Genomic DNA, 18024 nt, shown 5'->3' with positions numbered 1-18024 from the left:
AAAGACCGGTGCCCACTTAAGCTCTCTTTGCCGATGTTCCTCTAGGGTAGATGGGACTTTTCCTGTCTCCCTCTTTTCTTCTGTCCTCTCTGTCTCTGTGTCTCTTTTTCTCTTTCCTCCACTCCCCTCCCCCTTCCTTTCTAATAAAACTTCTCCCTTAAGCTCTGTCTGTCTGCCTGGCATGGTTGTCGCCCATCTCAGTCACCCTCTCCTGTCATGGAATCCGCCAAGGTTCCTCTCATACTTTATCATAACACTTAGGATGCTGAACAGGAAGGTCGAGGACATCAGAGTCTGTTTCCACATCTCTACTGGAGCAAAAACTAGCAGCAAGTTAGACCTAACTTAGCTTTCTTTTCAGAGATTTCTGGGGCTCAGCAAGGATAAGTGTCTGCTGGAGGTCATATGGTTAGAGCCCAGCTGTTATTACTAGTCCTCCCATCCCCACCCCATAGCTTTTTTTTTTTTTTTTTTTGTCTGTCTCACTAGGCAGCCTTGAATCTTCTCTTCCATTCCTAGGAAAACTGTCCTGATACCTGCAGGACAATGCAGGGGTCTCTACCTTGTTTACTGGCATCCACAAACCAGAAGTTTTATTAGCTGCAGCAAATAAGAGCAGTGGGTTATTTCCTCTTAATGTGGGAATTTATTGAAGAGTTTGTACATACAGGAAGGTACATGTCCTTCCTGAGCATGCTCAGTAGAAGGACAAGTATCACTGTTCAAAAGGGAGGTTGTTGGATATATTAAGGTCATAAGAGCGCATGTTCAGAAGAAAGAGATGGCAGACGTGAGTGCTTCTGGGCAGAGAGGGTAATAATGAGCAAAGTTTACTCTAGGTGGCCAGAAGGAATGAGTCAGAGTGACTTGGTGACCTTGGCTGGTTCCTCATGCAGGTGTGTTAACAGTCTTTTAAAGGAACAGCAGCTTTCTTTCTTTTTCTTTTTTCTTTCTTATTTTACATGTCGATCCCAGTTCCCTCTCCCTCCCATCCTCGCATACCTCCACTCCCATCCCCCCCTCCCATTCTCCATCCTCTCCCCAGGGAGGGTGAGGCCTTCCAGGAGGGGTCATCAAGATCTGTCAAGTCATTTGGGGTAGGGTCTAGGCCCTCCCTCGTGTGTCTCTAAGCTAAGGGAGTATCCCTCCATGGGGAATGTGTTCCCAAAGTCCTTTCTTGCACCAGGGATACATCCTGGTGGAACAGCAGCTTTCTTCATGCAAGTCTGATAGTTTGCCGGGAAAGATGCCAGTGGTGCATGGTAGCTAACAGCTTGCTGACCAACAGAGATAGGACAGGTGCTACTTATTGTGAAGGGAGACACAGGGTGAGGTGGTACCCAAGTAGCTCAGTTGCTGGGCTCCAGGCTTTAAGAAAAAATGCTTCCTGGGCCTCAAAACTCTTCATGAACACAACTAGAAGCCTGGGGAACAAAGCTGAGTTCTGGTAAGATACATAAGGAATGGCAGAAACTGTAGGTGCATGCTACCTGGTTGGGTCTTGGGACAAATGTGTGTGTGTGATCCATTGGTGTTCTCTTGTTTACTCTCAAAGAAAGAAGACAACTTGATTAGGTAAAGTTTTTTTTTTTGTTTTGTTTTGTTTTTTTGTTTTTTAACATGGGGCTGAAAATACCCAGGTTTATTTAACTGGGCAGTGGTGGTACACTCCTTTAATCCTAGCACTTAGGAGTCTGAGGTAGGCAGATCTCTAAGTTCGGGACCAACTTGGTCTACAAAGTAAGTTCCAGGACAGCCAGAGCTACACAGAAAAACCCGTCTTTAAATACGCACGCATGCACAAAAACAAAACAAATCAAAAAACAGGTTTAATGCATATGATTTTAAATTTAAGGTTTTTAGTAGCAGAGTGTAGCTGCAAATATCTGTGATCTTAGTACTTAGGAAGCTGCAAGGGGATTAGCATGAATTCAAGTTTAGCCTGAATTACATAAATAAGAAAAATAAGTCCTCTCTTACCTCCAGGGTTCCATGAATGTAAATAGGGAAAGATGTACTTAGGAAGAAGCTGGCCCTGGACATGATCCCATGGCTTTGGACTGGCATCTGATTCAAAGGAAATACAGGAGCTGTTCAGGGTCAGTCCTCCACAGGAGCTCTGTGACTATCCCCACATCAGTAAGCAAGGGAGCTTGATCCATGAGCAAAACCTGAGCTATGGGAACTTTGTCCTGCAGCCCTGATGTGCCCTGATTGCGGTTATATGGCAATCCTCCACATTGTGGTAAATGAAAGAAGTGATTTCAAATGCAGCTTGAAATGTTTTTTGAAAAAAGAGAAGTCACATACTTCTCTGAGTATGTCATGTTTTCCCAGATGGATCCACAACGAGCCATGTAATTTCCCTCTTGCATTTTCTGAGCCAGTGGTAGACCTGAGATGGGGAAAGGGCTTCAGAAGGTGTGTGAGCAGAGGCTCTTTTTTTCCAACAGGTGTAGTTACACTTCCCCCATTGTACCGATGAGGCAAACACAGCTGTAGTTTTTTCTATAGTAGATGGCCAGGGACTGATGCTGATACAAGTTTCAAGACTGAATTATCTAACACCAAACCGTTCCTTAAGAACAATGGCTTTCCAGCTTCATGGACAGAGCTGTAGACAGGAAATATTAAAGGGTGAAAAAGAGCAGAGGGGCCTGGGGAAATACATGGGTGGACCATTGTAACACCCATGCAAAAGCCAGGTGTGGTGATCCACATTTGTAATCTCTGTGCCGGTGGGACAGAGATAGGTGGATTCCTGGGGCTCACTGGTCTGTCACTGCAGCCCAATTATTGAGTCCCTGGTCTCAGTGAGAGACCTAATCTCAAAAACCAAGATGGGAAGGGGACTGAAGAGGTGGTTCAGCAGTTAAGAGCACTGGCTGCTCTTCTAGAGGACTTGGGTTTGATTCCCAGCATTCACTTGGTGCCTCCTAACTCTTTGCCACTCCAGCCTCAAAGGACCTAACACCCTCTTCTGGCCTCGGTGGGCACCAGGCACACATGTGGTACACAGACATATGTGCAGGCATAAATAAACAAGGTAAGAAAAAATTAAATTAAAATAAAAAAAAAAATCAAGGTGGATGGCTCCTGAGGAATCCCAAGGTTAATTCCTGTCTCTGCATGCATGCACACACATGTGCAAGCCCACACGTGTAAACAAAAACACAAAAATTAGCTGCACACAAAAAATAACATTTACACCAGGGCAGTCAAATCTAGTGAGGTGTCACCGTTGACCACAGTAGGTGGTCTTTGGAAGTCAGGTGGGATAGAGGTGATTGAGGTAAAGTGAAATCATCAACTCAGACTCCATTTGTCTTCCTGGTCTATGGTTTTTTCCTATATAAGCTGCACCTGGCCAGTGCCTGCTGGCTTTGCTGAATCTCACACACTTGACTAAACATCATCCCTTCAACAAGAACACCAACCAGTTTGCCAAAGAGGGAAATTGCCAGTGAGTCCGAGGTGATAATTTGCAGCAATGTTAAGTTGGTTAGCTTCAAACACAGCAGCTGCTTGCTGGTGGAGCTCTGTCATCCTTCTAGTTGTCTTGGGGGTTTGCAGTACTGACCACAGAAGGTACAAGAGGCACTGTGCAGTGGGTGAAGGATGAGGCCTTATTAGGAGAGTCTCTCAGGAAGCAGGGGAAGGCAAACAACATTCCTTTATAATGATGGATTTCTTATATTTTGTTTTGAGTATTTTCATTACAAGAGAATTGTGGAATGATTTTTTTTTAATTACATTGAATATTCAATGTAATTCAAAACAAAAACAAAAAACAAACAAACAAACCAAAAAACCAAAGGGGCTTAGTGCCATCCCCACTGGGATTAATTTTCTTTTGTCTGAAAATGACACAACATTCAGAAATGCTCATAAGCATCACTGACATGGAATGGGCTAGCACAGAACAGCTTCTTCCATTATTTAAAACTATATATGTCTCTATTTGTTGCTTGGCAGCTACCACTTCAAGCTGTTCCCACTTCTTCACTGGAAGGCTCTCTAATTCATCATCCAGGACAGCAGGGACTCCGGCCCCAGCCTGCAGCTTCTATTGGTTCGGATGGAAGAAGGTCCTAGCTGTTGTAGTTATCTAGTGATTATTTACCTGGCAACTGTTTCCCAGTCATCCCAGCTGACCCTCTGCCTCATATCCCTCATTTTTCTCTTACATTCTGAGCCCTGGATACACCAGGCTGCTTCTTTCTGAAAAAACAAACTTTGCCCTTCTGTCCCCTCTTCTTGTGTCACTTGGCTCATCTTGCCCTTCCTGCTTGCCTCCAGCATCACTACTCTTAGTGAGAAGCAACTTCAGATGGAAGGCTGCCTCCTGGTTGAAAGAGGGAAAAAGAAAAATAATTGGAATGTTTGGAATTCTGAAAGTCGTGCTGTACCAGGTAAGGCCACTTCCATATCTCTGCTGACAGGATGTGGGCAAGAGAGAGTGATCGAAATAGAAAGGTCAGAGCAAGATAATTCGAGGTGTTCCTGAAGCCTCTGGGACACTTCATGGGAATCCTTGACAGTCCCCTGACAGTCCATCTAAATGCCTTGACCCCAGTGATCCCAGAGACTGGCTGCAGACAAATTAGTCTCTAGTCTGTCTTGTAGTCATGTTACAGGTCAAGTTGCAGCCAGCCATAGGCAAGGACACAGACTCAGAATGTAGTTACTATTCCTGAGCCCTGGAAGAGGAAGAAAGGAAATGAGTTAAGGAGGCAAGCAGGAGAGAAAATTTAAGCTGAAATAGTTATGGATAGTTTATTTTTAATTGCACCCTTTTATTTATGTTAGGGGAGCCCACATATACCATAGAGTGTTTATGGAAGGCAGAGGACACCTCATAGCAGTCAGTGCTTCCACCATGTAGGCACTGGGGATCGAACTCAGTTCTTCAGGCTTGATGGCGAGCACCTTCCCTGCTGAACTGTCTTGTGGGCCCTCAAGAAATGATTTAAAACAACAAGTTTACTGGCACTTGAAGAGGCTTTATTGTTGTTTTTATTGTCTCTGACCACTTTGAGAAGGAAGGCTTTATTCTGGATCAATGTGCCAATGTTGTCTTCTCTCTCTTTTGTGTTTAGCCTGGAGCCCCAGCCAATGGAATGTGTTACCCACATGCAGTCATCCGGGTTGAGTTTTCCTACCTTAATTAAACCCCTTACAGACACACTAAAGGTATGTCTCCTAGGTGACTCTAAATCCTGTCAGGAGGACAAGCTCAATCTTCGAACCATGCCTCTGTTATTCCTTTGCTGAGCACAAGCCTGTCTTGACTTTACAGTGTATATATGTTTCCAAGCAGGAAAATGAAAAGAACTTTACAAGCACCATGATGGATCCTAGTGACTCAACAGGAGGGGTTGAAGTGAGGGGTTTATGCACATGTCTGTTTTCTTTCCACCTTGAAATGCTAGCAGCTAACCACGGATTTTGCCCTCAAGTGGATATCCAGCCACTTGACTCTGTGCTATACTGCCATTGTTTCCTCTCAGGCATTCTCAGGCTCCTTAGTGAGGAGTGTGTATACATACATACATATGTACATATATGCATGCATGCATAATACATACATAGCTTACTACTTTAGTACAAATATTTAAAGTGCTCTTATGTAAATAACTCAGCTTATAATGACTGGGGTTTGTTTTAAAGATATATTTTTGTTTATGTGTATGTGTATGCCGGCATGATTGATTGCCATGTGTGGGCAGAGCCCACAGAGGCCAGAAGAGGGTGTCAAATCCCTCAGAGCTGGAGTCACAGGTGATTGTGACCTGCCCACTATGAATGCTGGAAACTGAGCTCTGGTCTCTAGAAGAGAGCAGCAAGCACTTTTAAATGCTGAACTATCTCCCCAGCTCATTGACTAGTTTTGGCTGAGTAAAGAGAACGTTCTGTGATGCAAGCAAAATATTTCAGAACAATGAACACTTCTTAAATAGATCAGAATCGGTCCCGGAGACCCAGCCTAGGTCAGGTGAGTCTGGTCACTAACAATGCACTTTGGTTATGTGACATGTAACATTAGAAGGGGAGGGGAAGAAAAGGGGAGGGGGAGGGGCATAAGGGTATTATTTATTGTCTTTTTTATCTTTGCAGCTTTAAACCCAACATTTTTTCAAAAGTAAAGTGATAAAGAAACCTGTCCTTTGCTCCTGTGCTATCCTGCCGCATCCTGTTTAATAAATACCCCTTGTCCTTTAAGAATTGTTTGTGTCTCTTGGTGCTGGGTAAAAGACCCAGGGCCTCATACATGCCAGGCAGATGTTCTGCCCTCCACCCCAAGCCATGCTTACACTCTTGGTTTTACGACAGTATCTCACTATATTTCCTAGATTGGATTTGAACTTCCATTCCCCCCACCCCCCACCTTAGTCTCCTAGTAACTGGGATTATAGGCTGTATTACTAAACTCAGCTGTATTGTCTTTGCTATTTGAAACATAACTTCATGTAGCCCAGGCTAGCTGCAAACTGGGTATGATCCTCCTGCCCTGTCCTCTGAAGGTGGAAATTGCAGGTGTGGGCTGTCACCTGCTTATCAGTTTTAAATGGGTGAAATGAATTAGAGTTTGAAGTTCTATTTGATCCTGATCTGGACCCCAGACACCAGGATTCTTCTAACTACACACATATCAGGTGCCTCTTATCAAAATGTACGAGTTTGAACCAGCTGGACTCAGCCACCCCCCACCCCCTGCTGTACCCAGGTGCCAGGCACTCAAAATTGGTTCTCCCTCTTTGGCCTCATCTCTTGCTCGCTCCTTTTGCTTTCTTTTTGCTTGGTGGGATATCTTTCTTGTCTATTCCCCCCACCCCCTCTGCTGCTCCCACAAAGCATACCACACCCACTGTCTGATGTAGCCTGGCTCTGAGGTAGGGCGCCTGCATTCTGCCACCGCCCACCTTAGCACACAGGTACACCTGCCCTTCCCCTGCAGGCAGGCTTTTGAGGTAGCCATAAACAAACAGGCTGATTGACATCAAGGGAGAGCTATTCCTGTGCCCGAATGCCTCTTCAATTGTTTAAGGTCATCCTGCCCTCTCTGAAAAAGGAGGGACAGAAATTTTCTTGATTCCTTCTCTCAGCTCTAGACACTTGGGTTGAATTTAAACGTTTTAGCATTGTGTTTGGACTCAAGAAACTGGCAATGGAACCGACAAGGTGGCTTAGCAGACAAAGGCACTTGTGGCCCAGCCTGAAGACTTTAAGTCAAGTAGGCATGCTGAGTTGTTCTGGTTCTCTGGGAGTTTTTCTCTTAGGGATTCCCTCTAACCCTGGAAGCCAGAAAGGAGAGCTTCACTGGAAACCAGCCTCAATCTGGTGGCTGTTCTTCAATACTCAAGGCTGCCCTTTAACCTCCCACAAGCCACTAAGATGAAGGCAGCCTCTAACTCTGAGGCTCTGGTCCTCACTGCCTTCACCTTTGCTCTTCCATTGACAGTCTTGGCCAGCCCTGTCCATGGCCCTCTAAGTTCCAAGATCATCACTCTCCAGCCTCCAGTCCTCTAGCCTCTGTCCCTACCGCCCTCCTGGTGGATGTCCCTCCTCAAGGTTCCCAAGGGTCTAGTAGGATCACTGATTTAAAGGGCCCCTCATCCCTGGGGAGGTGGGGTGGGCCAGGGCCGGCTCTCCCTTAGGCGGCCGCCAGGGGGCGGCAGGGGCGGCTGGAGGTGACAGCGGGAGGCCGCGCGGGAGGGCAGGGCGCGCGGACCGCGCCGCTCTCAGCCCGCAGACTCTGTGCCTGAGCCTTGTGCTGGGCACTCTCTTGCCGCCCGCGCACCCGACACTCCGGGGCGCAGCGGGAGCCCGTGCGGGGCGGGCGGCTGTCCATGCGGCGGCGCTCGGGAAGCACGCGGGGCTGAGGAGGCAGAAGCTCCGGACCAGCCAGGTGAGCAGATAGCACAGCCCGGCCCGCTGTGGTCCGGAGTCCCGGGCAGCCACGCAGCCTGGCGCGCGTGGGTATGTCGGAGCCTGCTGCAGCTAGGGACGTTGTACCTGCTCTTCCCTTCTCTTTCCTTCCTCTTTTCCACTTCCCCCTCCTCTTCACTTTCCCTTCCTCTTTATTTCCCCTTCTTCTAAGAACTTTTCTTCCCCTCCTTTCCCATCCCTCATTCCCTTCCTTTCATCTTTTTCCTCTTCTTTCCTTTTCACTTTCTCCTCCCTCTTCTTTCCCTCTCCCTTCCCGTTTCCTGGGTTTCCTGGAGGTCTGCTCTGCCCTAACTCTCCACCCCTGACCCTTTAACTCTAGGGCCAGGCCACCTAGGGGTGAGGGAAGCAGCCAACTGGCCCTCTTGAGATATGCTGAGCTCAGAGGGAATTCCTGAGTTGCACATGCTGTACTTGTACCCCAGGCTTGCTTCCCTTTGCTTAGCTGGTGGAGTGTCAGCGCCCCCAGAGCCCCAGCCTGGGACCTCCACCACTCTGGATTCTAGAAAGCCTCTGACCTCCCAGGTCAGGTTAGTCATTGCTACCCAGTGTCATTGCTGCTAACCCAAGCGGCCCTGGTGTTTCTGTCAGCCTGGGATATATCACGTGCAGCTCCTAGAACTGTGGCCCTACTATGATTGAAGAGTTAGCTTTTGGCCACCTTGCTCACCTTGAAGTGGGAGAGATCTGGAAATGAAGTTTCATTTTTTTCTTGGAAATAGCTTCAATTGTATCTTGGGAAGAGGGATTTTGAGGCACCCACTTAGCATGTGGAATTATGGGTCTAGTGAGATTTTAAAGTGGTTCCCCCCAGCTTTCTGTGCCGTTTAAAGTGCACCCCTCACCAGACAGTGTCTCACCTTTTGCAGGCAGTAGGTGAGCTGAAGCCTTGGATCTGGGGAGCTGAAGTCCATTAGGATTTAGAGTAAGTGAAATAGCCCAGGAGGCCAAGGAGTTTCTTTGCATCCGAGACAGCCATACATCAGCTGAGATCTCACACCTTTTAGGGCCACTGTGTTATCTTTGCTATCACTGACGTCTCTGACCTGGTAGAGGCGAGACTGACACAGTTGCTGGACCTGAGAGAATCTTAACTGGGTCTCTGGGTACAAAGGAGCAAACATTAAAAAAAAAAAAAAAAAAAAAAAAAAAAAGTGAGTTAAATGTAGCCCTACTCGATTCCTATAGATTTTTGTTGGCACCATAGTTGAATTCCTTTGACAAATGCAACCCTACTCTGAAAATTCGTGTGAGGGAGCAGATGAGAATCCTGGGGCTTTCCTATAAACCTCTACAGGACTGGAGCAGGGGATTCCCAAAGGCCCAGCCTGAAGGATGAGTTTGGCTGGTGGGAACGTGAAGAGCCACCACTGACACAATGATTGCATTGGCTCACTCTGTGATCTCCATGCCCAGCACAGGGCAGAGAGCCATTGGTTCTGCCTTCGCCCCCTCGCCTTCACCCTCTGTGCCATGGCGAAGGAAGGCAAAATACAGTTTGGGAAGAAGGTCAGGGCTTGAAGGTTTGGTCTAGCAATCTTGTCTGTTGTCCACAGAGTCTGGGTATGGCTCTTTCCTTCTCTGCCCTCCACACTGTTCTCTGGGGCATCACTTTTATCCCTATTGGCTGTTGGTATCATGTTCAAGTGCCCGCCCAGCACCCTTATCCCGTTCCCTACATGCATAGCTCATTCATCACAAAGCCCCTTCCTTCTACATTCTTTCATGATATCTCAAATTATTTTCCTGCCCCTACCTTAAACCATGTCCAAATTACAGTAACAATTTCCCTTCCTGACTTGGGTGGCTCTCTTCATTGCAATCCATCTTCTTTCATGCTGACAGATTAATATTGCTGAAATTCTGACTTCACCACATCTCCTTGCAAGAAATCACAATGGCTCCCCAGTATTCTCTTCCATTTCATTTTCCTCCAGCAAATACTTCTGAACATCCGCTGTGTGCCAGGGAGTGCTGGGGGCTTACCAGAGCAAGAAGGTATCACTGCCCTCCTGGGGCTGAGAGGGGTGTAGCTAAGAAATGACCACCCAGGGAGAAAGAATGGAAGTAAAGAAACAACGGGGGGGGGGGGATGGATGAATGAATATGAATATCCATGTGCACATGTAAGCAGAACACCAAGGACTCATGGGCAGAAGAGGGAGAAATTGACACTTGGGCACACATAGCTCTGACAACCTCAGGCCCAGGTTGGTTGCCTTTTGACAGGGATGAGACTATAGTGATGTAGTCTATCACAAATGGCTTGTTATTCTCTCTCTCTCTCCCCTTCTCTCTCTCTCCCTCTCCCCCTCTCCCCCTCTTTCTCTGTTTTTCTCTCCCTGACAAGACTTCAACATGTATCTCAGACTGGCTTTGAGCTGGTCATCCTCCTGTGTCAGGTACTGGAACACTGAGATTATGGGTGATTGCTGCCATGCTGGGCTTAGCTGTGTGTGTGCACTCATGCACTCATGTATGCCACACAGGCCATAGGGTGTCAGTCTGAGTCCCAGGCATATGCCTGTGTTTGCCTGTCTCAGGACTGGTATTAAACATGTATCACTATGCCTGACTTTTACTTACTTAATTTTTAGCAGACCTTAAGAGGTGAGTAGTGGGCAGTTGTGAGTTCAGGAGGGTCCTTACGCCCCCTCCACTTGTTGTTGTTGTTAAAGAGGCCTTTAAAAGCACAGCACATCCTTCTTCTTGCCACCCTCCCTGAAAGCATCTAAGCCTGGCCATTTTGACCTATGGTCTGAACAAGCATTAAGAAGAAAGATCAGAATGCCTTGGTATGAAAACCTCAAGCTGGTGAGGGTATGGCATGGGCTGGAATCTTCCAAATAGGGCTGGCCAGGCCAGGCTAGCCACAGCCACTCTCCTTCCCTAGAGTTGTGGCTGACCAATGACAGATTCTCACTTAACAGTTCTTTATATTTTCCCTCCTCCCACCCCCATCTTATAAAAATGGAATAGTGAGGCCTAGAGGCTGGTATGGTTTTGAAGCCCAGGCATAGGTTCTGTTTGAAGGACTGACAATTGTTGCCCTGTGCTCCAGCTCAGCCATTGAACACACAGCTGTACTATGGTAACCATCCAACCAGCATCCGGTCTTCTCTCCACTTCCTGTCCAGTTTCCCCCTGGGTCCTCTAACGGGCACAAACAGCAGGTGGGCAGCAGTTTTTCTCCTGGTGATTGTTGTCTTGGGGAAAGTGGCCACTTGTAGTTTGTTTCTCTTTCTTTCCCTAATCTTCCAGCTAAGCTGTAGATTTGGGAGCCATGCAGCTAGCTTAGGCGGAAGATAGGCAGTGTTCTTCCTTTGCTTGGGTGTGGTCCATGGAGTCCTGAGCCAGGCTTGTGCCTCTGTGTCTTGTCCCCAGGAGGGTGGCACTGGACAGCTCACAAGCATCCTCCCAGGCCCCTTGGCAGGCTGCCCAAGGCCTGACCAGCAGGGAAGACAGAGGTAATGAGTGATTAATGGGTGCCTCATCTAATCTCCTGCCAGGAGAAATGAAGGACCAGTCATGGGCTGGAGGCTGGTCTTGACCTGCTCCAGGTGGGCCTGGAATGTACCCAGCTCAGGATGGGGATTAAGGCTTGAAAGACAAGAGGAAATGAGATGTTAACCCTTTAGCTATGGCTCTCAGAGTCCTGGCAGGGGAATTATCTTCAGGCATCTGATGAAAAGCTGGGCATTGCCTTTGATTTATGTCAGTGATAACGGCCACACGTCTGACTACTGTGGGGATGGTTGTGGGCCTTGACTCTGTGATCATTTTCTTTGAGGCGAGATCATGAGAAGAGATGATTAATTTCCGTTGCCTGGGGCTGCATCAACTGCTGGGAGACTACCTACTTGTCTCCTTAGAAAGCTGCTGATGGTATCAGTAAGTGGCAAATTTGCAGTTACCGAACATGCTTTTTTCTCCTGAAACAGTTCTTCCAACAGCCTGTCATTTCCAGGAAGATAAACAAAGAAGGCATTTGCCTCCAGGCTAGATACTGTCTCTCCACAATGGAACCCTGTCCACTCCTATGTCAGCTGTGTGTGTGTGTGTGTGTGTGTGTGTGTGTGTGTGTGTGTGTGTATGTGTGTGTAGAACACAAGGTGACAGCTCTCCTGAACCAGCTCTGAGTCCCAGATTAGGTCTCAGCACACTGTAGGCTTCAAACAAGGTCCTTAACCACTGCGTTATTTTCCCACCTATAAAATGGGTGTCATTAATAGTGCAGCAGACACCATAGGGGACATTCTTGGCATTGTAAAGTGCTTCCAGCAGCCCCAGGCTCATACCCAGGCCATGTCAGTCTTAGTTCTTTTATTCTCACCCATCCCCTTAAAACCTCCTCCTCCAGGGCTCACCTTCTGTGAAGTGACTTAACTCTTTGATTGATCTGGCTTGTTTGACCCCTGACCTTGCATGCTTTAAATTCTGGTTCCACCCTCTGTTGCTGGTCCCATGGCCTCCTGCTGCCCTTTTGATTAGACCTCCAGCTCTTGCTTTCTTCCTCCATGTTAGCTATACTGCTGACCTGGATAGTGATGTCAGCCTGGACCTCTGGTGGCCTAAGCCAGTTCTGCTCTCTGCTCATTGCTAGCTTTGCTGTGACCCGGGAGCCCAGGCCAAGTGGATGAGAGTAGAAAAGGTTGCAAAGGCATGGGTTGTGGAGACCATCTGGCCAGGATGCAAATCCAGTCACTGCCCCCTATTCCAGGCTTCCCTGAGCTCCCATCACCTCATCCTGGATTGGTGCTGATAAGTTACACTTACCTAAGGTTTGGTAGGAGGGCCAATCCCCCTATAGATGTGAGGTCTCCTGGGAGCTATGAAGAGCTTGTTGCTAGTTGTGGAGTGAGTGCCAGGTAGAGCCATGATGCAGATTTTTTGTTCTTACTGTTTTGTTTCCTTCTCATTTGGTGGTACTGGGGATTGAACCTATGACCTGATCAGGCATGCCAGGCAAGTGCTTTACTACTAAGATACATCCCCAGCCCTGCAGGGTAAGGTCTGAAGTCTCATTACTAGTGTGTACTGGCAATGCAGCTTTCAGCTTATGGAGAATCCGAAACAGACTCTTGTCTACCCCTGTTTCACATGTGATGCTGGAGTCAGGCCCAGGCCTTTACTCTGCTTCAAGTGCAGAGGCACCCTCTCCAGCTGAGAGGGAGGGAGCTGCTGTGCACAGAGCCCCACATCAGGTGCTGCCTTTACCAGTGTGAATAGGTGCTCTAAGGTCAGCCAAACCTTATCCTGTTCCATAGTACACATAGTGGAGGCTCCTGTAGCAAATGTACAGCAGAGTGACGTTTGAGTTCCACCTGGCTCCTGCTCCCAAATGAGTACTCTGGGAACAAACAGATGAGTTAGTGAATGAAACAAATAAATCCAAAAGCAGGACTCCATCTCTCATATGTGCATAGTATACTAGCTATCTCTACTGACCTGTTTTTTTCGTGTGTGTGTGTGTGTGTGTGTGTGTGTGTGTGTGTGTGTGTGTGTGTGTTAGGCCAGGGTATGATGGTAGGGGTCTTCCTCAAGTAGCCTCCCCCACCTTATTTTTTGAGGTGCCCTAGTTTGCTTTCTGTTGCTGTGTTAAACAAAAGCAACTTGGAGAGGAAAGGGTTTATTTGGCTTGCACACCCTGATGGATCACACAGTCCATCACTGAAGGAAGTCAGGGCAGGAACTCACAGCAGGCATCTGGAGGCAGGAACTGAAGCAGAAGCCACAAGGGTGTGCCACTTACTGGATCACTCAGCTTGCTTTCTTATACCTCCCAGGACTCTCTGCCCAGGGTTGGCACTGCTTACAGAGAGCTGGGCCCTCACACATCAAACATTAGTCAACACAACACTCCATAGACTTGCCTACAGGCTATTGCAATGGAGGCATTGTTTCAATTGAAATTCCTTCCTCCCACATGAACACACACACACACACACACACACACACACACACACACACACACACACACACACAGAGAGAGAGAGAGAGAGCAGAAAACAAGGTCTTTCACTCGACCTGGCCCACTGATTACTAATACCCAGCAATTCCCAGGCACCTTCAGTGTCCGCATCCTCAGCACTGGTATTACTGAGGTGGGCCATCACGCTTGGTTTTTTATGCATGTGCTGGGGAATGTGAGCTCAGCTCCTCATATTCAGCAAGCACTTTATTGACTGAGCCGTCTCCAAGCCCCCCGTACAAGCTCATGTTGTAACTTAGCTGATATACACTTGTCTCTTGTCTTTTTGGCTAACGTGTCTGTGTACTTATTCCTCATCTTTAACAGTTAAAAGAAGAGTTTTTTAGCTTTTATTTCTGTGTGTGTTTGTGTGTGAGTGCACACATGTGGATGTGGATGCCAGTAGAGGCCAGAAGGCAGTGTCAGATCCCCCGGAGCTGCAGATAGTTGTGAATGTGTATTTGGAGCTGAACTCAGGTCCTCTGAACCACCAGCAAGCACTTTTCACTGCTGAGCTACCTTTCCAGCACCCCTTTTCAACTTTTTGGATTCCCATTTCTTAAGTATAATGATGACCTCCATAGCCGCTCTCTACCCTTTTAGGAGCTGGGTTGCTTTTAGTTCTTCCCTAATCTAAAAAATCAGCACACCAGAAAAGGCATCCATTTTGCTTTTCTGTATCTATTTCTGATCTTATGTTCTGCTTTGGAAATCATACCCAGGCAACATAGTGACCCATGATACTCAAGAACCCCATAGACAGCAAGCTCCTGGAAGCCCATGTGAGGGCTTATGAGCTACCCACTCCTTCCTTCTTACTAGTTTTGTTCCTTCCTCAGGACTCAGGTTAGAGGAACTCAACACTCATCGTTTAGCAGGCAGGGAGACTCTTTGTGGGATGGGAACTTTCTGAATTCCACAGGAAGGAATTAGGTCAGTGTTCATGGAGATTCCTTGAAGGAAGGTGCTGGCAACTTCCTAGATTATGCTTGCACACGTACTCATTCCATATGGACCATGGTGTGCATCCATTCATGCATGCTCCTAACCCTCTTCCAGTCCCTGCTTGGCCCCAGGGAGCAATGCCATGTGTGGACCCCACTGCTAGAATGGCTTTGGATAGCATCAGTTGAGAATCAGTTTGCTCTCTTGTACAATGGACCAAAAATATCTGTACACATAAGAAAAAGTAGTGGAGATAGCCTAGTGTTTGCTTATGACACTGTATTAGCTTTCTGTAACTGTAACAAAATACCTGAGGTTATCAACTGTAAGGTTTGTTTTGGCTCATGGCTTCAGAGGTCTTATGGTTTCTTGGTCATATTGTTTCTTGTCTGTGGTGGTACCATAGTACATCATGGCAGGAATATATGGTAGAGGAAGATTTTCATCTTATGGGAGCCAAGAAGCAAAGAGAATTATAAGAGGGTCAGATCCCAATATTCCTGCAAGGTTAAGTCCCATGCGACCTTTCTTATTCCGCTTCTCCCAACCTCTTAAGGTTCTGCCCCCTCCCAGTAGCCTTACCAACTGGGGTCTATGACTTGTGACAGGTGGCACTGGAGAAATCCCCAGTGCTTAAAAACATGTGTTGCTTTGGCAGAGGACCCCAGTTTGTGGTGACCCCACGTGGTGACTCCCAACTGCCTATAACTCCAGTTCTTCCTGGGGACCCTCCAATTTTGGCTTCTCCAAGCACCTGCACTCATGCGTGTATTGCCACACATCCATGTAATTAAAAACAAATCTTTTAAAAGAAAAAAAAAAACCAATGTGTGCCTTTGAGAGGCACATTCAAATCAAAGCAGACATGGAGGCCTCCCATGTTCCTTAATGAGCACGAGGAAACCCTGTCTGTATAATAGGTAAGCAAGATGGTGTTTCTAAGAATGTGGTGGTTCTTACAGCCTTAGGTGGAGATGGCAGATAGGAAAGTCATTATAATAACCACAGTGAATAGCCCAGATGAAAGGGGCTGTACTCAGTGGTGGGACTTCAGAGAGATCCAGTAAGAAACCTTGGGGGAAGAGAAAGGGTTAAAGGAAGTGGAAGCCATTTATACTTTATGAGAATGTCATATCCTTTATTACCTCTCAGAATTGAGACCCTCATAAGTGAATCTTCCTTCCCCTCCCCCACCTAATGAGTACATTGTGTGCATATGCATGACACACATAACCTCCACACACAGTTTTTCTGTGACATTGCTTCTAGTCTGCAGTTATCTGTTAACATTGCCTCCTCTGAGCGTGCCATGATGGTTCCTTTGCTCTGTGAGAAGCTATGAGGTTGCTTCTGTTGTTGCCTTTTTCATCTTCTCACTGGGCTCTCAGCCTGGCTAGAAGCACCATCTGACAAATGGTATCAGGCAGGGATCAGCAGCCTGGTCCTTTCAAGGGATCGGAGAGTTGGCATCTGGGCTTTGCAGGTCATGGATCCCTAATGCACCTGATTAGTGCTGCCTTTTGAGCATGAGTGACACTGCAGACAGTCCCCAATTGAAAGATCATTGGTGCGGTCCAATAAAACTTTATATAGGGGCTGGAGAGGCGGCTCAGTGGTTATGAGACCTTGCTGCTCCTGTGGAAGATGGGTGTTTGGTTCCCAGCACCCACATTGGGTGGTTCACAACTGCCTATAACAGCAGCTCCAGGGTCCCTGATGCCTTCTTATCTCTTGTGGGACCTGTATACATAAACATATATAAATAAAAATAAAATCTTTGAAATGCTTTATGGATATTGTGATGACAGTTTCATCATCCCAACATCCATATCACATGTCAAACCACATTCTCTCTCTCTCTCTCTCTCTCTCTCTCTCTCTCTGTCTCTCTCTCTCTCTCACACACACACACACACACACACACACACACCAATATGTTTGTTGTTCAATAGAGTTTCCTGACTCCTAGACTGGATGACCACATTACTGAAGACTTTTAATGCTAGGAAGAATGACTGAACATACTTGTGTTAGTAACTTGTATTGTTGCCGTGACAAAACACCTGCCGAGAAGCAGGTGACGAGAAGAAAGGTTCATCTCGCTCATATATAATTCGGGAGGACGACCCCAGCTTGGCCGGGAAGACATGGCAGGAAGTGAGGGAGGAGTGGCAACAGGCGCAGGAAGCTGGACTATGTCACTGCATCTACAGTCAGGAAGCAGAAAGAGAACAGCAAGTGGGGATACTCCCTCCCTACCACACACCGCAGCCTACTTTCTCTGAAAGGGCTTTGCCCCTTAGCAGTCCCACAGCCTTCCCAACAGGACCAAGTGGGGGGCAGATTCAAATATACAAATGGATAGGGATGTTTCACATTTAAACACAGCCGTGTCCCAGGGAGTCCACAGACATCATAGGTGTGCCAGTGTCCCTAAGCATCTAATTCAATTCATACATTTTAGCCAAAAAAAAAAAAAAAAAAAAAAAAAGGTTATTTAATAAGCTTGGGTTGTACCAACTTGAGTCATCATAGTAAAGTTTATCACACTTTGAGTAGGTATTGTAGTGAATAAAACATTACACTTTAAAAATTCTTAGCATCTAATGACTTCAGTAATATACTAACCCCTCTCAAGAATCAACCATCTGCAGATTGAATATGTCTATATAATTTATTATTATCGCTATTGTTATTATTTTAGGTTTTCAAGACAGGACTCCTGTGTAGTCCTGGCTACGCTGGAATTTTCTCTGTAGACCAGGTTGGTCTCAAACTGACACAGATCCACCTGCCTCTGCTTTCTGGGTGCTGGCACCAAAGGTTTACACCAGCACTGCCTGGCTCAGATTGCATTTTTAAACATTTATACAAGTATTGAACATGTTCAGACATTCATTCTTGTCTTTATTTACTAGAGATATAGAGTGCAGTGACCATTTATATAACATGTCCAGTACATGAGGCTCTGTGAGTAATCCAGGAATGGTTTAAAATGTACAGGCAGGAGGATGTGCGTAGACCATATATAAATACCATGCCATTTGTATAAGGTAGCCACTTTCATAGCAGTTACATTGTGTAAGATAGTATAAATACCCCCAGGAGTAATTTAAAGTGTATGGATATATATATATATATATATATATATATATATATAT

The 18024-nt window shown here is 46.7% G+C and overlaps 2 protein-coding genes across 2 annotated transcripts in view; one reads left to right on the top strand and one right to left on the bottom strand.

Annotated features, from left to right (window-relative positions):
* The window catches only part of LOC127231843 (leukotriene A-4 hydrolase-like), an 820404-nt gene that overhangs the window by 177929 nt on the left and 624451 nt on the right, over positions 1-18024 (bottom strand).
* Positions 7764-18024, top strand: part of Thsd4 (thrombospondin type 1 domain containing 4) — a 522646-nt gene continuing 512385 nt past the window's right edge. The window contains exon 1 of the mRNA XM_051197674.1: positions 7764-7909. The gene's annotated coding sequence lies outside the window, so the exon portion shown is untranslated. The remainder of the gene's footprint in view (positions 7910-18024) is intronic.

Source organism: Phodopus roborovskii, unplaced genomic scaffold (assembly GCF_943737965.1).
Source record: "Phodopus roborovskii unplaced genomic scaffold, PHOROB, whole genome shotgun sequence".
In the NCBI taxonomy this organism is placed as follows: Eukaryota; Metazoa; Chordata; class Mammalia; order Rodentia; family Cricetidae; genus Phodopus; species Phodopus roborovskii.
This window is presented reverse-complemented; position numbering and strand designations above follow the sequence as displayed.